Source organism: Macrotis lagotis, chromosome 6 (genome assembly GCF_037893015.1).
Source record: "Macrotis lagotis isolate mMagLag1 chromosome 6, bilby.v1.9.chrom.fasta, whole genome shotgun sequence".
Classification (NCBI taxonomy): domain Eukaryota; kingdom Metazoa; phylum Chordata; class Mammalia; order Peramelemorphia; family Peramelidae; genus Macrotis; species Macrotis lagotis.
Window position 1 is genome coordinate 71,812,845 of NC_133663.1, and position 18,991 is coordinate 71,831,835.

General features: G+C 36.2%; 1 pseudogene; it reads left to right on the forward strand.

The window, feature by feature from the left end:
• Nucleotides 1–4,418: 4,418 nt before the first annotated feature.
• LOC141492142 (peroxisomal trans-2-enoyl-CoA reductase-like) lies at nucleotides 4,419–17,895 on the forward strand (annotated as a pseudogene).
• Nucleotides 17,896–18,991: the final 1,096 nt, after the last annotated feature.

Consider the following 18,991-nt stretch of genomic DNA (forward strand, 5'->3'; position numbering starts at 1 on the left):
AGATAGATAGATAGATAGATAGATAGATAGATAGATGGATGATATCTATAGGGAAGCTGGGTAGATATGGTGGTAGTTAACTGGGTCTGCAGCCAGGAAGGTTTATCTTCCTGAATTCAGATTTGGCCTCAGTCACTTGTTGGCTATGTAACCCTGTTTTTCTCAGTTCGTCATCTATAAAATAAAGAGTAGAAAGAAATAGCAAACAACTCCAGTATCTTTGCCAAAAAATCTGAAATGGTGTTTCTGTACATATGTATATGTGTTTAGGTATATGAATGTGTGTATACATAAATAGAAAGAGTGAAAGAAGGAGGGAGGGAGGCAGAGAGGGAGAGAAAGGGGGGGTAATCATCTTCTGGTAGCTAATGTTTTAATTATCATTTTAACATATAATGTTCATGAGGAGAAGGGGTTTGACAGCTGCAAAGGCCATGGAATAAGATTTTTGTTGCAACATAATAAATTGCTTAAATTCTGCTCCCAATGCAGAATTTTTCTACACTGCAATGCAGATCAGCAGTTGGCATATAAGGACAGTTTTTGGTAATTGCTTGAGGGTCTTTGTGAAATGACTTGCCCAATGCCTCCAGAAAGGCAAGACCATCTGAATCTTACTGACTCTTAGGCTGGCAGCATGACACTAGATCCCTCCATCTTTCTTGAGAAGTCTTCAGAAGCTGGAAGAGCTTTGAGTGGGGCTCTACTGGCATCTTGAGATCGACTATCTGAGGTTCATCACTAGGATCATAACACGGTGATGAAATTCTCAGTCACTTTTAAAGCCTACTTACTAATCAAAGAGGGAGATGAAAGAACCCTCCATCAACCAATTATTGGAGCAGCATGATGTGGTGAAAGATGGGTAGACTTGATGTCAGAAAAGTCTGGTTTCATATGTCTCCTCCAATAATTCCTAGCTGTGAGATCAGGGGGAAGATCAACCCCTTTGAGGGTTCCTTCATTTGCAAAATAGGGTTACTGTGAAGCTCAAGTGAAATGATAAATAAGAAATACTTTTAACAAGTTTTGAAGGGATCTGCAGATGTCAGCTATCATTATAACTGACTTCCTACCTTTAAACAATAAAAATTTAACAGTGCTTTTCTTTGTGATATTTCTGAAGGAAATGAGGAACCCATTTCTTTCTTCAAAGGGTGTGAACTGAAATCCATGAACTACAAAGAAAGAAGGGAAAATGCTTCGGAGAATAAATCAGAATGAGGGAGGTAGATAATGGAGCAAGAGAGATGAAGTACTGCTGTCTTGTAAGACCCACAGTCTCAGATCCTGGTTGAGACCCAATGGTAGTGGGAGAGACTAATCACATCTATTACATACCAGCAAGGTTTCTCAGTACTCCATAAAGACACATAAAAAGTTTAGGTGGCTTATACAATTTTTCTAATATTTTTATGTATTAACTTTCCTGAAAAATCATTTTCTTTTTGAAATGACTTTTTAAAAAAAGATTTGTAGTAATATCTTCCTTTTGTTTTTACATCATCTATATTTTCCTTTGCATTTCAGCTCCTACCCTCTTTGCTCTTACAGTCTTATAACAATTAACCTTTAAAAGAATCATCCTTCCTTTTTGGACCCAGTGGAGGAAGAATATCCCTTAGCCACCTCACACAGTGCTGTTAAATTTTCAAGTAAAAATTAGATCATTAGTTACATTTGCAAACCACTATTGTTTTGCAAACATGAAACAAGATTAACACTGTAAGGAGAAGAATCAGTGTAATTCAACACTCCATTTGCACAAAACACTCAGGAACATTGAGCTGCTGTCTTGTCTAGCCCTTTTTTTTCTTTCTTTCTTTTTTTTTTTTAGGATTTTGCAAGGCAAATGAGGTTAAGTGGTTTGCCCAAGGTCACACAGCTAGGTAATTATTAAGTGTCTGAGCTCGGATTTGAACCCAGGTACTCCTGACTCCAAGGCGGTGCTCTATCCACTGCACCACCTAGCCGCCCCTTGTCTAGCTCCCTTCATTATCCAGGCATTCTTAAGGAAGTTCCTCCATCTCATATATTTTCAGAGATGGAAATTCTCCAGTTTGATCCCCTTTAAGAAGAATCTGTAAGCAATCAGAGGTGAAACTGGCTCATCTCAGATGTTGCTAACTTCACCATCTTCCACCTCCTCTCTTTCCTGTGGGTGTAGACAGTAAGCACGAAAACCGGAGATACTCTCATTTATACCCGATCTCTTCCGTTATGCTCCAGTGTGTAACCATATGGAAACATTAAGATATTTCACCAAGCCCTCGGCCTTGCACTGGAGGAAGACCCTGGAATTAGCCTGTTGCTCCTGCCATGTCTCTCCTTGGCATGGCCTGTATCTTGCCCCCTGCCTGCTGGTCTGCTGCCCACAGGACCAGCAAGGAAATCCATTGAAAGAATGGGAAGTGGACCAAACCCAATAAATTCTATCCATAATTGATGCACCCAGGGATGTGCGGACTGTCCAAGAGTACAAATAGAAATGAGGTTTTTTCATTGAAGAAATTGCATCCCATTAACTCCCAAGCCTCCCATTTCTTGCTATTTGCTTTCCTTTCCCTTTTCTTTTTTTTTTCACTTGGCATCAAAGTTTGAGAGGAAAAAAAAGGCAAAATGGGAACCAAACGGAGTCTGAATTGATCACTTGAGACTGCATCTGGACCGAGGGAGGGAGAGGATGGAGGGATTAAGGAAAACTACTTCACCTTTTCCCTAGTAATTAATATTAAAAGGTCATACAAATGGTGTCTAGGCCAAGAAAGTCCGAGTGTGTGTGGGGGGACCATCTGGCCTGGCGGGGGGGAATGGAAATCTGGCTTCCCCACAGGGCAGCCCGTGATGGCCGGCCGGCTGGCCCCGCGGGCTCCGCCCGCCCCCAAGCTATTAGGGAGCCGGGCAAGGTGAGGATGAAAAGGTCCGGGGCTGGGCGGCGGCCGGACTGTCCGGCTCCGGTGTGCCCTGTGCGTCAGTGTCTCTGTCTGTCCGTCCCGGGCCTGGGCTCCTGGGCTCCTGGGCTCCGTGGGCCAGAGACAACGAGGTCTTGGGGTCTCTAGGGAGGCTCCAGGCTTGTTACGGGACCAGGTGGCGATCGTCGCCCCAGGTGTGTCCGGGGGGCAGGGGAGGGGGCAGAGCTGGGGCGGAGGACTCTGGGAGATGTTGGGGCAGCCGGAGGGTCGGGGAAGGGGCAGAAAGCCGGGCGGCTGAGGGCGAAAGGGGCAGAGCAGAGGGACCGACACTGTAGGAGCAGGTGGGATAACGGGAGGGGAGAGAGAATAGAGAAGGACCCGGGGGTGATGGGGAGAGCAACCGAGGCATCTCCCCGATGGCACCTCTGGAAGCAGAAAGCAGGGAGAGGGGCAAGTTAGAGGGTCACTGGGGACAAGGCTCAGGTCCTGAGAAGTCACTGGGGAGAAGGCGGTGGGCGACAGCGGGTGTCAGGGGTTTCATCTACTAAGAGGGCTGGGACCTCTGCGCGAGGCACACTGGCCGGGGGTCCAATGATGGTGGGGCAAAGTGCAAAGGAGCATTGTGTTAGCCTGCCAAGAAAACACCGCTGAGTGAAGCAGCAGTCCCCACGTTCTAAGGCTTACTTTTTAGCACATTTCAAAGCTATAGTCCAGAGCCAAATGGCAGCATTCCACCCACAATTGAGCATAAATGAGTAACAACTTTCACAGTAGAAAGAGCAGCAGAGAAAGAATCATTGAAGGGAGGAAAGAGGAGGCTGCTGGGGGGATATTTGCCAAGGAGTTGGTTAGTTTATTATTGTAATGAGAAGACTTTCCTTGTGACCAAATACTTTGAAACAATTGAGAAACTGGAGGGTTGAGGTAACTTTTTTTAGAACAAACTTCAGCGTCTCTTACTAGGGTAAGTCATAATTCTAGTCAATAGTGGATCAGACCATCAATTTACTATGTTTTTGCAATGTTCACATAATTTGTTTCTTCTGTAGTAGTAGTTGGGACTTTCAATTATTAGGTTATCAGATGGTTTAGGGTGAGGGAAGTCCTAATATTCTTCTCCTTCAAAATATTGCAAAATGGTTAGGCAGAGAGTCAGACTTAACTTGGAGTCAGCTGTGACTTGACTTTGAATCATGCTTTGCTCTTAATTGCTGTATTGTAACTGTGGGAAAGGGCCTTACCTTCATCTTCAGATTTCTTCTCTGGAATGGGCAGAAAATTCTTTGAAGCTCTTTGGAAGTTCTCAAAGTTATTGTAAAGATCAAGTGACAGAAGACAAAATACAAACATACATATAATACTTTGCAAACTTGAAGTACTTTATTTTTATTTTCTTATCATTTAGAAGAGACAGAAGGGGCTGAAAGGAAAAAGAGGAGAGGCTAAGGACATAGGTGGGGAGTTTAGGACTAAGAACAGTATTCTAAGTGTAGCAAAAAAGATGGCATGAGGCTGTTACCACTTCTTGGTACTATATCACCCTTTAGTATGACTGACAATATATTCATTCTATTATTTCTATTTTTCATGCACAGATCTAGTGAAGCTCAGGCAGCTAGCTGATATAATGGATAGAACTCTGGGCTAGAATCTGGAAGACTGCAGTTCAAATTAGGTCTCAGATGCTTACTAGCTATGTGATCCCGGGCAAGTCATTTAACCCCATTTGCTTCAGTTTCCTCATATCAAAATGAGCTGGAGAAGGAAATGGTAAAGCATTCTAGATTCTTTGCCAAGAAAATTCCAAATGGGGACGCTGAGTCCAACACAATTAAACAACAGATTTTTTTTCTAATTAATTAGCTCAAGGATTAGAGTCTCAGAGAACAGGAGTTGGCAGGCCCCAAGAGACCATCTAATACAACTCTTTTTTTTCTTAAACAGATAAACAAACAAAGGATTAAGTAAAACCTGTACCTTAGATCTTGACTAAGAAGTTTAGCTCAATTGGGGAAAATGTGTGGTGAACTCTTGGAAAGGAGATTGCAAAATTTATTGATCATATGACCATGACAATCATGTGACCAAAATTTATTAATCATTGACCATGTGACCATAGGTCAATCACCCTAGCTGGACCTCAGTTTCCTTATCTGTAAAATGGGACCAATAATATTTATAATAGCTGTCTCAAAGGAGATAGCATAGGTAAAGTATGAACTTCTGGACATTTATATAACTGTCAATTATCGGTGTCAATTTAAATTCAGTCAACTAAGTGACACCACACTTTGAAAAGAATTGGGTTAGATACAGAAATAAATAAGCTGCCAAACCACTCCTATATTCTACTAGTTCCTTTCCTTTCTCCCAGTCACACAGGGAAGATATCCTTTCAGGTTCTGCCCTGGGCTCCTCTTCTATCTCTTCATTCCTTCCCTTGTGATTTGATCAACAGCTCTCCTGGTATCTGGGTGATTCCAAACTAGATATGCTATTCTCTCTCCTAAGACCCCGTCTACCTGGTGTTATTTTGCATTTAGAATCCACTAGTATCTCTAACTCATTCGAACTTGAACCCATCTTCTCAGCTTCTCCAACCTGCCCTCTTCCCAGCATTCCTGGTTCTTTTGGTGGTACCAACATCTAGCTGGTTCTTCAGGTTTGAAACCTCAGACATTAATTCTGTCTTCCTTCTGCTTTAATCCTAATCTCTATTTAGTTATCAAGTTCTACCTATAAAACCTGCAAAATATTAATAATGCCCAGCACCCTCTACTAACTATTCTACCACCCTTATTCAAAGATTTATGATTTCCTCTTGGATTCCAAATTGCTCTCTATCTCCATTCTTTCCTTTGCCCACTCCATCCTTTTAAACAGCTGCCAAAATTACCTTTCTAGTCTCTAGATCTGACCATGTCACTACTGTTCTCAAAAATCTTTAATGTATTCTTATGATTTTTTATAAAATAAAATTTTAATCCTATATTCAAGGCTTTCTGTTTTCTGTCCCCAAATTGCCCTTCCAGTTCTATTTATCTCTGTTCCCATTTAGGTACTCCATATACCAGCCAAACTGGCAAGCTGTTCAACAACCTGTCTTGACCTTTTGTCTTTTCTCATTCATGTAGATCGTCCCCCAACAGGATATGCAATCTCTAGGTAGTCTTTGATCTGTTAATGGAGTACATTAGGTTATGGATTCATTGCAATATGTATGACTATCAATGAAATTGGCAACAACTAATAAAATCTTTTTAAAATTCACTTTTTTTGGTCTAATAAGATACTTTTGTGTTTTTGTTTGGTTTTCTTACCAGAGTATAATGTAGTTATCGCTTCCTGTAAATCTGATATATTGAAATCTACAGCCGAAGAATTAAATGCTGACCCTCTGTCCTCCAGTCTAGCCATTGTTACTCCCATCCAGTGCAATAATATTTGAAAAGAAGAGTAAAAAACTAACAGTTCTAATATTTCTAATTTTTGTTACTCTAAAAGTTATGAGAATTATGTGGAGAGTACAAGATGTTACTAAGTACTTGTTGGACATATTTCTCATCCTAAAGTACTATTGTTTAGTAAAAATGCTTAGGAAATGATTTATTTCTTTTCAGCAGTTTTTTTCTGGTTGAGAACAGATTAACTATAAATATCTTTTCCTATGAATGTTGTTCAAATTTTTTCTGAAACATTCACTTTCTTGCCTTTTTAAGTACATATATGTGTGTGTGTGTGTGTGTATGTATTCAAAACAAGTAAATCTAAAAATCATTAAGTGCCTCCTATATGTAAATTACTAAGGTAAAAAACCCCCCAATCATTCATATCTGCCAAGTCATCCTCTTTCACACTCACTTCACAATCTAATCCATTGTCATTTTTTTCTTTCACAGCATCTCTCCTATTATAAAATCATCACCATCGTACAGATTCTCCATCTTTTACATAGCTCCATAATTTTCTCATTGGTCTTCTTTCCTCAGATCTCTTTCTCCCCATCCATACTTCATTTAGCTGTTAGTGATTTCTTTGTTGTATTATAAATGAAAACTTAAAACAAGCCGATAGTCAGTGAGTACCAATTGTGTGTTGAAAGCAGTGAATTTCCACTTCACCAAACAAACCAGTTCTGAGTTTTTTCCTCAGATAAAACTTAACAGCATTATCTTCTCTAGTGTTTTATCAAAAATAATAATAGCCAACATTTATACAGCACACATTAAATGCCAGACACTATGCTAAAAAAGAATGTTATCTTATTTGACTCTCACAACAACTCTTTAAGGTAGGTGCTGTCATTATCACTATTTTACAAATGAGAAAATGAAGGAGGAAAGAGGGTAGTGACTTGCACACAACTAGGAAATAGCTGATACCAGATCTGAATTAAAATTTTCCTGATTCCAGGCCAGGCACACCATCCACTAGCTGCTCAGGATAAGGACTGAGAAATTTTATGTCTTATTTTAGTGACATTGTTTTTTTTCTTGTATGGGGCAGCTAGGTGATATGGTTGAATGCTGAACTTGGAGTCAGAAAGGCTCTTCTTCCTGAGTTCAAATCAGTCCTCAGGCACTTACTAGCTGTAGGATCCTGGGCAAGTCACTTAACCCTAGTTGTCTCAGTTCTTCATCTGTTTAAAAAAAATGAACTGGAGAAGGAAATGGCAAGCAACTCCAGGATCTTTACCAAGAAAATCCCACAGACCAAGAAATCATGAAGAAATGACTAAATGGTTGAACAACAACTCCTTTCTCCATATCTTATACTCCTTTCCACTTTACCTTTACTAGGACATGCATCATTGACTACAGTGTAAAAATCACTGAGGCTCAGCCCTTTTCCCATTTCCATCAATAAATATTGGTTGAGTCCTTGACATATGGTGGGTCAGAAGGGAGAATTAGTCTCTGGCAATATGATCTCTGGATTTTTAGAACTAGTGAACCATTAGTAAGAGGCAGAATACCTGTTCTTCAAAAATATATTTTTCTTTACAGATTTGTGAACTGCCTACTCTTAGCTCTTTCTGATGGGTATTAAGGGTGTTAGGGTCTGTTGTGGAGGGATTCCAGCCATGCTAATCTTCATTATAAGGTCATCAGTGACAGTTTGGGGTCTTTAACCAATTTATTTTCTTGTGCTTGTTTTAGGATAACAATTTGATTAAATCTGGACATACATGGGAAGATGAATTTCTTGGTGAACAATGAGGGAGGTCAGTTCTTGTCTCCTGCTGAACTCTTCACTTCAAAGGGATGGAATGCTATGCTTGAAACCAACCTGACTGGCACCTTTAACCTTTGCAAAGTAGGTAGTGATGGTATATACTCAGAGAAGCTGGACCTTTCTTTATTGTTAGATCACAAACTCCCATAAGAAGTCTTTCTTGCACTGAAATGCCCATTTTTAAAAGAAGCTATGACTTGGCAAAAATGAATGTTCCCTGCACTGAAGTACATTGCAGCCTCTCTACAATTTAGTAGGTGATCTTCATTAGGAGCTAAAATATTTACCATCTTGCATCCTGTCTGGTGGTAAATATCTCCAAGTAGGCTGAAGCTGGTTCTCATGCAAGGACCTGGAGACCTTTCCCAAACCATACTTGAATTAGTGATGTATTCTAAATAATATTGGTACTCTATGAGTAGAGTTTTTGAAATTTCATGGTTCCTCCATGCCATGTAATATGACTTAATGGGTGGAATGCTAATAGAGCCCAATGTATTCATATTTTCCTATCTTGTTTTCAATTTAAGAATCATATTTTTATAATAAAATTTTCTAGAAATAGGGCAACTAGGTGGTACAGTGGATAGAGTACCTTCCCTAGAGTCAGGAGGATCTGAGTTCACATTTGACCCCAAATACTTAATAATTACCTAGCTGTGTGACCTTGGGCAAATCTCTTAATCCCATCGCCTTGCAAAAAAACCCCCCAAATAACAAACAAAAAAGAATTTCTAGAAGCTTCCAAAGGCATTTATTTTTTTTTTTTGATATTTTATTTGGTTTTCCAACTATATGTCACAGTAGTTTTAACCAATCTTTTTTTTTTTTTTTTGGACAGTTTTGGTTTTTGTTTTTTACATTTTTCTCTCTCCCTCCCTTCCCTTCTCCCTCCCCCTGACAGAAAGCAGTCTGATATAGGCTCTACATTTATAACCTTGCTAAATAATAGGTCTATATTGATCATGTTGTGAGAGAAGAATCAAATTTAAATGGAAGAAGGAAAACATTAGAAAGAAAAATTGACAATACATGACAACTTTAAAAAATTGAAGATAATATAAACTTTGGTCTTTAAACTCTACAGCTCCTTCTCTGGATGTAGATGCTATCTTCTATCATAAGTTACAAAGACATTTATTAATATCTAATAAATAGTCTAGGGGCCAACTACATGACACAGTAGATAGAATAGTAGACTTGGAATCAGGAAGACTCATCTTCCTGAGTTAAAATATAGCCACAGCACTTACTATTTGACCCAGGTTAAGTAATTTAACCTGTTTTATCTTAGCTGGAGAAGGAAATAGAAAAACCACTCCAATATCTTTGCCTAGTAAAGTCTACATGGCATCATAAGGAGTTGAACATGACTGAAACTTCACAATGACAAAAGTATAATAGACTAATGATTTAGTATTATATTAAAAGATGTAGTTAGTTGGTTTATTGGATTATTATTCTAATAAACTTAATAATAGTTATATATAGTTATTGTTCTGTCATTTTAATTGTGCCCTCTCAAGTGTTCCAAACACAGCTTGGAAAAAGCCCGTACTATATAGTACTATATAATAGTACATAGTTCAGTCTCTTTATTGATTAAATACTTAACATATTGGATGATGGTCTGAACTATGTTAACTCAAACACCAGAGTAAAGCTATACTGATGTAGAAGTGAGACTTTTATCTAAAGAAAGACTGAAAAGAACAAACTTATAAGAAATTCTTTAACCGGGAGAAAATAAATAGAGGTCAATTGATCTTTGTGTCCAGCAATAGTTTGCTAAGGAGCCTGGGCTCCTTAACCCTAAGCTTACATGGGTAGCAAGTGACAGAACAGAGATTTGAATAGAGATGTTCAGATTTCAGTTACCCCTTACTATCTCATGTTGTCTGAAAATGATATAATTTTATTGTTTTTTGACCAGTTTACAAGTTCTGAATGAAATAACATGGAGGATCCATTGTGAATATCATTGTCCTCTTAAGTCAAGGATTTCCTAAAGCTGTGTAAGAAATTTTGCATCCTTCTTTTGTCTTGGAACTTTGTTCAAATGCTTTAAATCTAATTTTGGGTTTCTTTTAGTGATTTCAAATTTCCTTCTCTTTCCTGTGGCGCTTTAAGAAGATACTTTAAAATATTCCTATGCACTTGCTTAGGCCCATCTTTATTTGGGGATTGCTTCCATGATCAGGTGAAAGATGATACAACCTAAGGACATAACAAGCATTGACTTATTTATTCCTCATAGTCAGGACTGTTGAATGCTCATGAATGCCATAGATATTTCTATGTGTCATACCATAGACACAGAGTGCATATCCTCTATCATAATTCTACCTTTCCTCACCATGCTTTACTTTAACTATTTATACAGGACTCTAGGATAAAGCCAATCATTTAGCCTTTTTCAGGTTTTAGACCTTCTTGATGCCTTTTTTTTTGCATTGCCTGCAGGTGAAACTGTCTGTGAAATCCTTAGGTACTATTTGGAGGGTGTGTCATCCATCTTGAGATTTTTTTTCTTCTTTTTCATATTTCAGATGGGAGTTAAATATCCTTTTCTTGGGGGGCGGTGCTGGGTATCTTTTTTTTTTTAACCTTGAAGAATGATCTTTACTGAAGTGCCTCAGGGAATCTGTCTCACAACATAAGTGGAAGGAGGGGAGAGATATACCATAAATATGTACAAAAAATTTAATAGAGAAATAGCAAATAATTAAAATTTTGAAAAAAAGAATTGGAAAAGTGTTATTGTAGAAGAGGGGATTTTAATTGAGACTAAAAGGAAGACCTGGAAGCAAATAAGCAAAGATGAGGAGAGAGAGAGCATTCTAATCAAAAGGGACAAATTTATATTTGATTGATGTTTTTAAAAATTGTTTTTTTAACTTTTTTAAAAAAATTGTTGTTTTAAAACTTTTAAAAAAGTTTTGAGTTCCAAATTCTTTTCTTCCAATTTTAAAAAGTTTTCAACTTCAAATTATTTTCTTCCATCTTTCCCTTCTCTCCTCTCTGAGTTAGTAAGCAATCTAATAGGTAATATGTGTTCAATCATGAAAATATTTCCATATTAGCTATTTTCTGTAAGAAGACAAAAGAAAGGAAGAGAGAGAGAGAGAGAGAGAGAGAGAGAGAGAGAGAGAGAGAGAAACAAAGAAAGAAGGAGAGAGGCAGATAACATTTTTTATAATGAGTCATTTGGGATCATCTTGAATCATTGTAGTTCTGAGAATGAATCATAATTCTACATCATACAGTGTTACTGTTACTAGGTACAACATTCTGGCTCTACTCACTTCACTTTGCATCAGTTCATATAATTCTTCCCAACTTGCTCTTTTTAAAGAGTGGTTGCCCTACTTATTTCCATAAGTTTGGATGCATATGTAGGTAATTTTCTTTTAATATCATTTGGTTCTCAGTATAACTTATGGGAACTTGCTTGAAATGCTAAACAGTTTTCCCTCATCTTCTAACAGACAGTCAGGGATGGTGCAACTCCAAAAATTTCTAAACAGAAGTGATTTTTTTGAAGTGTTCTATTGTGATTTAATGTACCAGTAAGTTTTCATACAAATATGAATAACTAGTTGAAGTTGAATGAAGCCTTAAATTATTTTTCTTTAAAAGGCACAGTAGAGCAGTAAGACTGGTTGAAAATATGACCAAAACTTTGGCAACAGAATGGGCCTGTCATAAGAATCAATTGTATCAGTCCTGTGGGTAAATACTTATGTGCATACAATTTGTGTATTTGTTATATATTTCTTGTTAGTCATAGCTACTACAAAATAGAATATTAGACAATATAGAGTTAGAGAGAAATTCTGTCAATAGTCAAAGTATACTTGCTTGTGCAACAAAATTTATCAAGTACTTTGCTAATGCATTCATGTGGGTTTTGCTTGTTTGGCCTGAGCTCCTTGAGAGAGTCTAGCAGCAATAAATTGCTGGTCAAAATAGTAAGAAGGATAGAAGAGTAATAAATCAACAAAACATGATATAAACAATTGGGAAAATACTTTGCATTTTAAAAGACTGAGACATAAAACTTTTCAGACTGTGAAATTTCTCTAGACACTGGATCTTATTTATTTAGGGCACATATTCTAAAAGTTACTGAGAAATACAATTTTTTTCTTGTTTACTCTTACTATTGGTAGCTTAGACTTTAGCTGGCAATTAAGTCAGAGACCAGGCAAGTAGGGAGGACAGTTGGAACTCTTTTTGTCATTACAGAGAAGCACAAATAGTAGCTCAATAGACCTTTATATCTAATGTCTTTTACTATTTAAATCTACTTGCTGAAAGTTTTTGTTGGAACTCAACTATTCTGTTTTTTGAACTTGCCCTTTTCTTCCCAAACCTAGGGAATAATATATTCCCCATCTGCCTGTAGCAGCTATGAAATAGTTGGAGAGACCCACTTTGAAAAATTCTATCAATATTGTCCAGCTAAGAATTTTAGTGTTCTTGAGGAGGTAATATCTCTCTCTCTCTCTCTCTCTCTCTCTCTCTCTCTCTCTCTCTCTCTCTCTCTCTCTCTCATAACTATGTTATATTAGAGGTTCAACAAAAAATCAGGGGATGGAAGACAGCTAGAATATTTGAGGGAACATCATACTATACAATTTTAAAAAGATCTTTAAGAAGCTAATGGATTCACTAAAGTTTTCATTCATAAGTTCATCTGGGATTCAAAGTGCTAAATTGATAGAAATCAATTATGGGAAGATCTTCCTAAGACTGGATGACTAGATCAAAAAGAGACACTTGGTTTTTAGTGCCTTCAGATGCAGTTAAGGAAAAATTATGAATACCATATGTATTTCACAACTCATTCATTAAGGAAGAAATGTGTATTTGCTGTTTCTCAGTAAATAAAATATTTCATATTAGTAAGCTCTAAGACAAAAGTTCAAGTCATTTAATTATATATACCAAATATCATCAGTTTCCCTGAGTTATAGTGAGAAAATGGATTCAACAATTTGGAGGATATCGGCTGAAATTAATAAAAGTAAGATCTTTCATTTATGCCTGGGGGGGGCAGCAGATGAATTAAAAAATAGAAAAATTCTTTATCCTGAAAGAAGAACAAAAATAATGCTGAATCTAAATTGAGAAAACATGAGTCTTGTGTGTTCAGATCTGAGGGTAAGGATGTATCTCAATGTGGAAATTATAGGATATATATATATATATATATATATGTATATATATATATATATATATATACACATATGTGTGTGTATGTCAAATAGAAATTTATGTTATTGATTCCTTGTGTAATGAATACATATCTCAGATTTTATTCACACATAGGCTGCAATTTCCTATTTCCTATTTCACTATTAGTTTATTCAATACAAGTTAAATACTATCTTTTACTTCTAACACTTTTACCCTCCAATCCCGTAATTTCCCCAATTCATAGAAATTGAACAAGGAGATGTTTAGTGAGGATACATAAAGCACACATGCAGTCAGAATTTTGCTTTAGGATATATTATTTAGTGTATCTAAAGTAGGCACCACATACATATATATAAGTCCAGTGACTAGATGTTACATCAGATTTCTCCTGAAGGGAAAACTTTCTAACAATGAATATTTCCTAAAAATAAAATTGGTTCAGAAAATTATTGGTTAAAACAATTCAAATGACCATTTACCCATTGATGTCATATAAGAAATTTAATTTTATGTTCATATTTTATGAAATGATATCTCAGATTCTAACACTGTGATTCTGTAATATATGTGAATGTTTATATACATATATTTGTAAATATAGATAGAAAGTTATTTATAGATAAATGTCTATACAATTGTACAATGTATATATGAATATAACATAGGCATATTTTATTTTTTAGCTCTCTTCTGTTGCATGCTTCTTGTTATCTCCTGCAGCATCATATATTACAGGGCACACTGTGGTTGTGGATGCTGGTCAAACTTCGTATTCCCACTTGTTAGACATACTGGGTGAATCATAAAGAAAAATAATTGATCAAAACTTTGACTTAAAATTTTTAAAAATTATTTCTTGAGTTGTAAGATTACTTTTTCCCCCTTTTAAAAGGGCACTTTATGATAAATAATTTGAAAAGGAAATTTCCTTGAACTGCAGTATTTCATGATATAGGAAAACGATTTTCTCTTTTTTTTTCTGGGTCTGTCAATCCGTGAACATATAATCAATGTTTGTTGTATAACTTGGTAGAATATACCCCCCCCCCAAATAATTCTCTATGCAGTCAAATGTAAGTGCAGTCATAGTTAGTTTTAAGTAAAAATAAAGATCAAGGTTGAGAGGAAGACATTGCCTGCATTGTTAATACCATCTTGACTTACTAAAAGAAGCTGTTAAAGCTTATAATTGGGATATGTGTAAACAAAATGACTTTGATGCTGATTATCAACATTTTGTAAAATGTTCACAAAAATGTTGTCATTTTAAAACAAATCATAAAAAAGAAGCCAAACTAGCTTAGTACCTTATTAACAAAACTTGGAATTTTTGCCAGAGAGATATAGCATACTGAGATAATACAATTTTAGGATAGAAAGTGCTTTGCAAAATGTTACATAAGATGGTGGAGGAAAATTATGAGTGCTATTACCTCATAAAACAGTGCAAAGTATTAGAGGGGGAAACAAGACTGAAAAAAATTAATGTGAGAACTAAGTCAGATCATCTTGAGAGAATTTAAAGTATGGAGAACAACAAACCAACAAAATGGTTTTATAATTATAAAAATAAGTTGAATTTCTTCAAAAATTTATTTTCATTATGAAATACTTTTTCTGTACACCTTAAAAACCCTTGAAATCATCTCTATGAGTCTGAGTACTAGCTATATAGCCAGTGTTTCCCTGACCCATCAATCCTACATCAGCAAGTAGTTATTGGATGTGTCGGACTGTGCATCCTGAAGATATTTCAAATTTGACTTGTCTTAAACTGAACTCATTATCTTTCCACCCCCCAACTCTTCTTTTTTCTTAATTTCTTATTTTTGTTGAAGATACTACCATCTTTCCAGTCTCCTCTATTCTTAACCTTGGCACAATTCTCAATTCTCACTCTTCTCCAACCTACATATTAACTCAGTTGCCAAATCTTGCCATTTCAACCTTCACAACATCTTTCACGTCGAACCTGGTCTTCCGTCTCATAGTTACCACTTTAGTTTAGTCCTACATTACTTCTAACTTAGATATTTTCAGCAGCCTCCTTTTCAGTCTTTATTTCAAGTCTTTTATCACCCCATTCCATCCTATATCCTGATGCCAAAGTTTGTTTGCTTTTGTCCTTCATTTTTGAAGAAGACCATGACAAAAGGGAGGTGATGCCATGACAAGCACATGAATTGGATTTGAGAGAGGACATGCTGTGATAAATCACCAGTCTCAGAGCCATCTGGGTTCAGTGGCCAGATATGAATCAGGGTGACCGGAGATGGTCCTGGATGCCAGGTAATCAGGGTTAAGTAACTTGCCCAAAGTCACACAACTAGTAAATGGCAGAGGGTGGATTCCAAATCCTGTCTTCCTGATTCCATTGCCAGTGTTCCATCCATTGTGCCATGTGGCTAGGTAGTGCAGTGGAGCACTGGCCCTGGAGTCAGGAGGATCTGAGTTCAAATCCAGCCTCAGACACTTGATGCCAAATTAATTTTTCCTTAAGTATTGATTATATGACTGACTGTCTATGACACAATTGACTATATGGCTCTGAATTTTCAGTGTGTCTATATTATTGTTTCTAGAATATAATACAAATAAATCCCTCTATCTTTTAAAGTCCTTCACAACTTGTCCCCATCCTATCTTTTCGATCTTAGAAGACATTACTCCTTTTCCAACATTCTAATTCAGCAATTCCATTTAAATGTTCACATACACATAGATATGTGTGTGTGTGTATATAATATATATATATATATATATATTCAGATTTGAATATGATTGAATAGGAAGAAACAAGTGAACTGAATTGAATTTAGGAAATTATGTACTGCTCTCTTTTTAACACTAATAGTCTCTCACTGATAATTAAACAGCTACAGATCCTAGAAATCCTAGATCTTAGTCTCTTAAGAATCAACATTTTTAGTGATTGAGAGAACAGTGGAAAGATGTTCTTGACCTTAAATAAGGTTCTATCCATCTATCTATCTATATCTATCTATCTACATATATATATATATATATATATATATATATATATATATATCAACACACACAAAATACACAAATATACATTCTAACAATTGTGACTGGGATGCCCAAGATGATGTAAAATATTCTATTCAATAAGTATTTAATTAGAAATTCTTTTTGTGAAGGCAGATAGACTATACTACTGTGACACAAGTTTGGAAAGATAGAAGAACTAGAATAGGGGATCCTTATCATTTTGGGGTGTCATGAATCCTTTAATCACTGTGGAGAAGCTAATTTTCTCAGTCATGTTTTTAAATACATAAAAATACATGGGGTTACCAAGGAAATACATTTTTTAGAAATATAATTATAATTTTTAAAATTTCCTTAATCCCAGAGTGAGTTCTGTTGACCAGATCCTTTTTTGAAGAATTTACATAATGATTTTGGTAAGAATCCTGCTAGACGAAGTGTAGTTGTATTGTAGTCTGGAGGTTAGGAAAGAAGTAAGGGAGGGAGGAAGGAAGGGAGGGAGGGAGGAAGGGAGGGAGGAAGGAAGGAAGGAAGGAAGGAAGGAAGGAAGGAAGGAAGGAAGGAAGGAAGGAAGGAAGGAAGGAAGGAGAAAACAAGCATTTAACAAATCCCCATTGTGTGCTCTCATGGGCTAAGTGCATTACAAGTATTCTGTTTGATCCTGATAACCTAGGAGGTAGGTGCTATTATTAGTTCTGCTTTTAAAGATAAGGAAACTGAGCTTGAGAGAAGTTCTCTTTCACACAGCTAGGTACATAGCTAGGCAGTGCCTGAGGCTAAAGTTGAACTCAGGTCTTACTGACACCAGGTTTATCCACTGTGACTCTTTTGTAGAAGTAGCACCAATATTGTCAAGCTTCTAGATCTGTTGAAGCACAAAAGCATATATGTCATTTCCTATAAGGAGATCCCTTTTAAAATTGTATAATAAACAAAAAGAAAAATTCTGAAATCCCAATTATATTGGTCCATACCCTGGTTTTTCCAGCCCAGATTTTAATTGAACAGTATAACCTCTCTTTTGACCAATGTTACATATCTTTTTTTTTTATGTAAGGTAGGTAATGATTAATTGTCTGAGCCCGGATTTGAACCCAGGTACTCCTGACTCCAAGGCCAGTGCTTTATCCACTACGCCACCTAGCCGCCCCCCAATGTTACATATCTTAATGTTACATATCTTAATAATTTATTAGTTGAATTCTAATTAATGAATTTGCTTAATGTTCTGATGGGTTTTCCTCCAGGAATTGTAGGGGATTTGTTGAAGAGATAGTTCTAAACTTGGAATGGATTTAGGAATGTGCTTATTTCCTGAAAGGGAAAAAACTTCATGCATTTTTCCATAATAATTAAAGATTTATTTCAACTCATTTAATTTTAATAGATCATGACAACTGGCCTGATGGACAAGGGGACATTACCAAAGCCAAAAAAATACAAGCTTATTTTCAAGCTAAACACAAACACTAGACAAGCAAGAAAATGAAGTTTTTCCCCACTTTCAACTGAAGAATGAATTTCAGCACTTTCTGAGAATTTATGGAAAATTGCTTGCTGGCTTTTAAAAAAAATTATAAATTTTGTTTTGACACCATGTATGATTCCAAAGATTTTTAAAATTTGCCTTGATCTGGATATTTTTAATGCTTTTAAAATGTAGAAAGAAATGACTAAAAAATTAGAATATTGCAAACCTCCAGTGATCACCTCACCTGCATTAATTTTTACCTGTTAAAGTGAGGAATATAAGGAGAGATTAAAAATGTGCTTGTTTATGGTGCATTGCCTTCTTTGAGTAATTGAATGAAGCAAGAAAGTTTAGAATAATGTAGTGTTTTATTTTCCTTCTTATATTAATTCTTATATTAATTTAGTAGCCCAAAATGAGAGAACAAATCTGAATGATGATGGGATTGTAGATTTTAAAAGCACATTTACAAAACTCTCTTATTTTGGGCTGGCAGTGCCTGCTTTCTTTCTATCAATAAATTTACATTATTTTTTAAAATGATGTCTGTGTTTTGCTTTTAAAAACCAAATCAAGTAAAAGCACTCTCCATCATACATCTCACATATATAAAAATAGCCAGTTCTATAGTAATTTTTGAGATATGCAGGAGAGAAGTACTTCCAGTAAGGTAAAGGGTATCCAGGAATGCAGAATCTTCAGAGGTTAGTCAGGTTTCTGTGACTGCAGAGAAATGGGAAGAGTATGAGAGGAACAGAAGTTCAATGAGGAGTCATTAATTAAAAATTGGGGAGGGTAAGGTTATGTTTGTTCTATGTGATGAGAACTTTAGAAAAAGTTCTAAATTGCTAACTCTTCCTTTAAGATTATATTCTCAAAGTTTGGAAAGAGTTGAATTTAAACTCTGTGGCTTGAAATTTAGAGCCTGCTTTTCTCCCCTTTTTTTGAATATTAAGTCAGTATTCATCTTTCCCTAGACCCATGTCACTGCTCCCATTTTCCACAGTCTTCTCTTTTCTGTGAGAATGTTGTTTTTTTTATCCTGATTTCACAGAAAACAAAATGGAATGATAATTTGTAGTAGAAAAGAAAGAAATTTATATGAAATGGCAGAATTCTATCATATATACCTTGCTTTTCTCTTAAGTTATGGTAT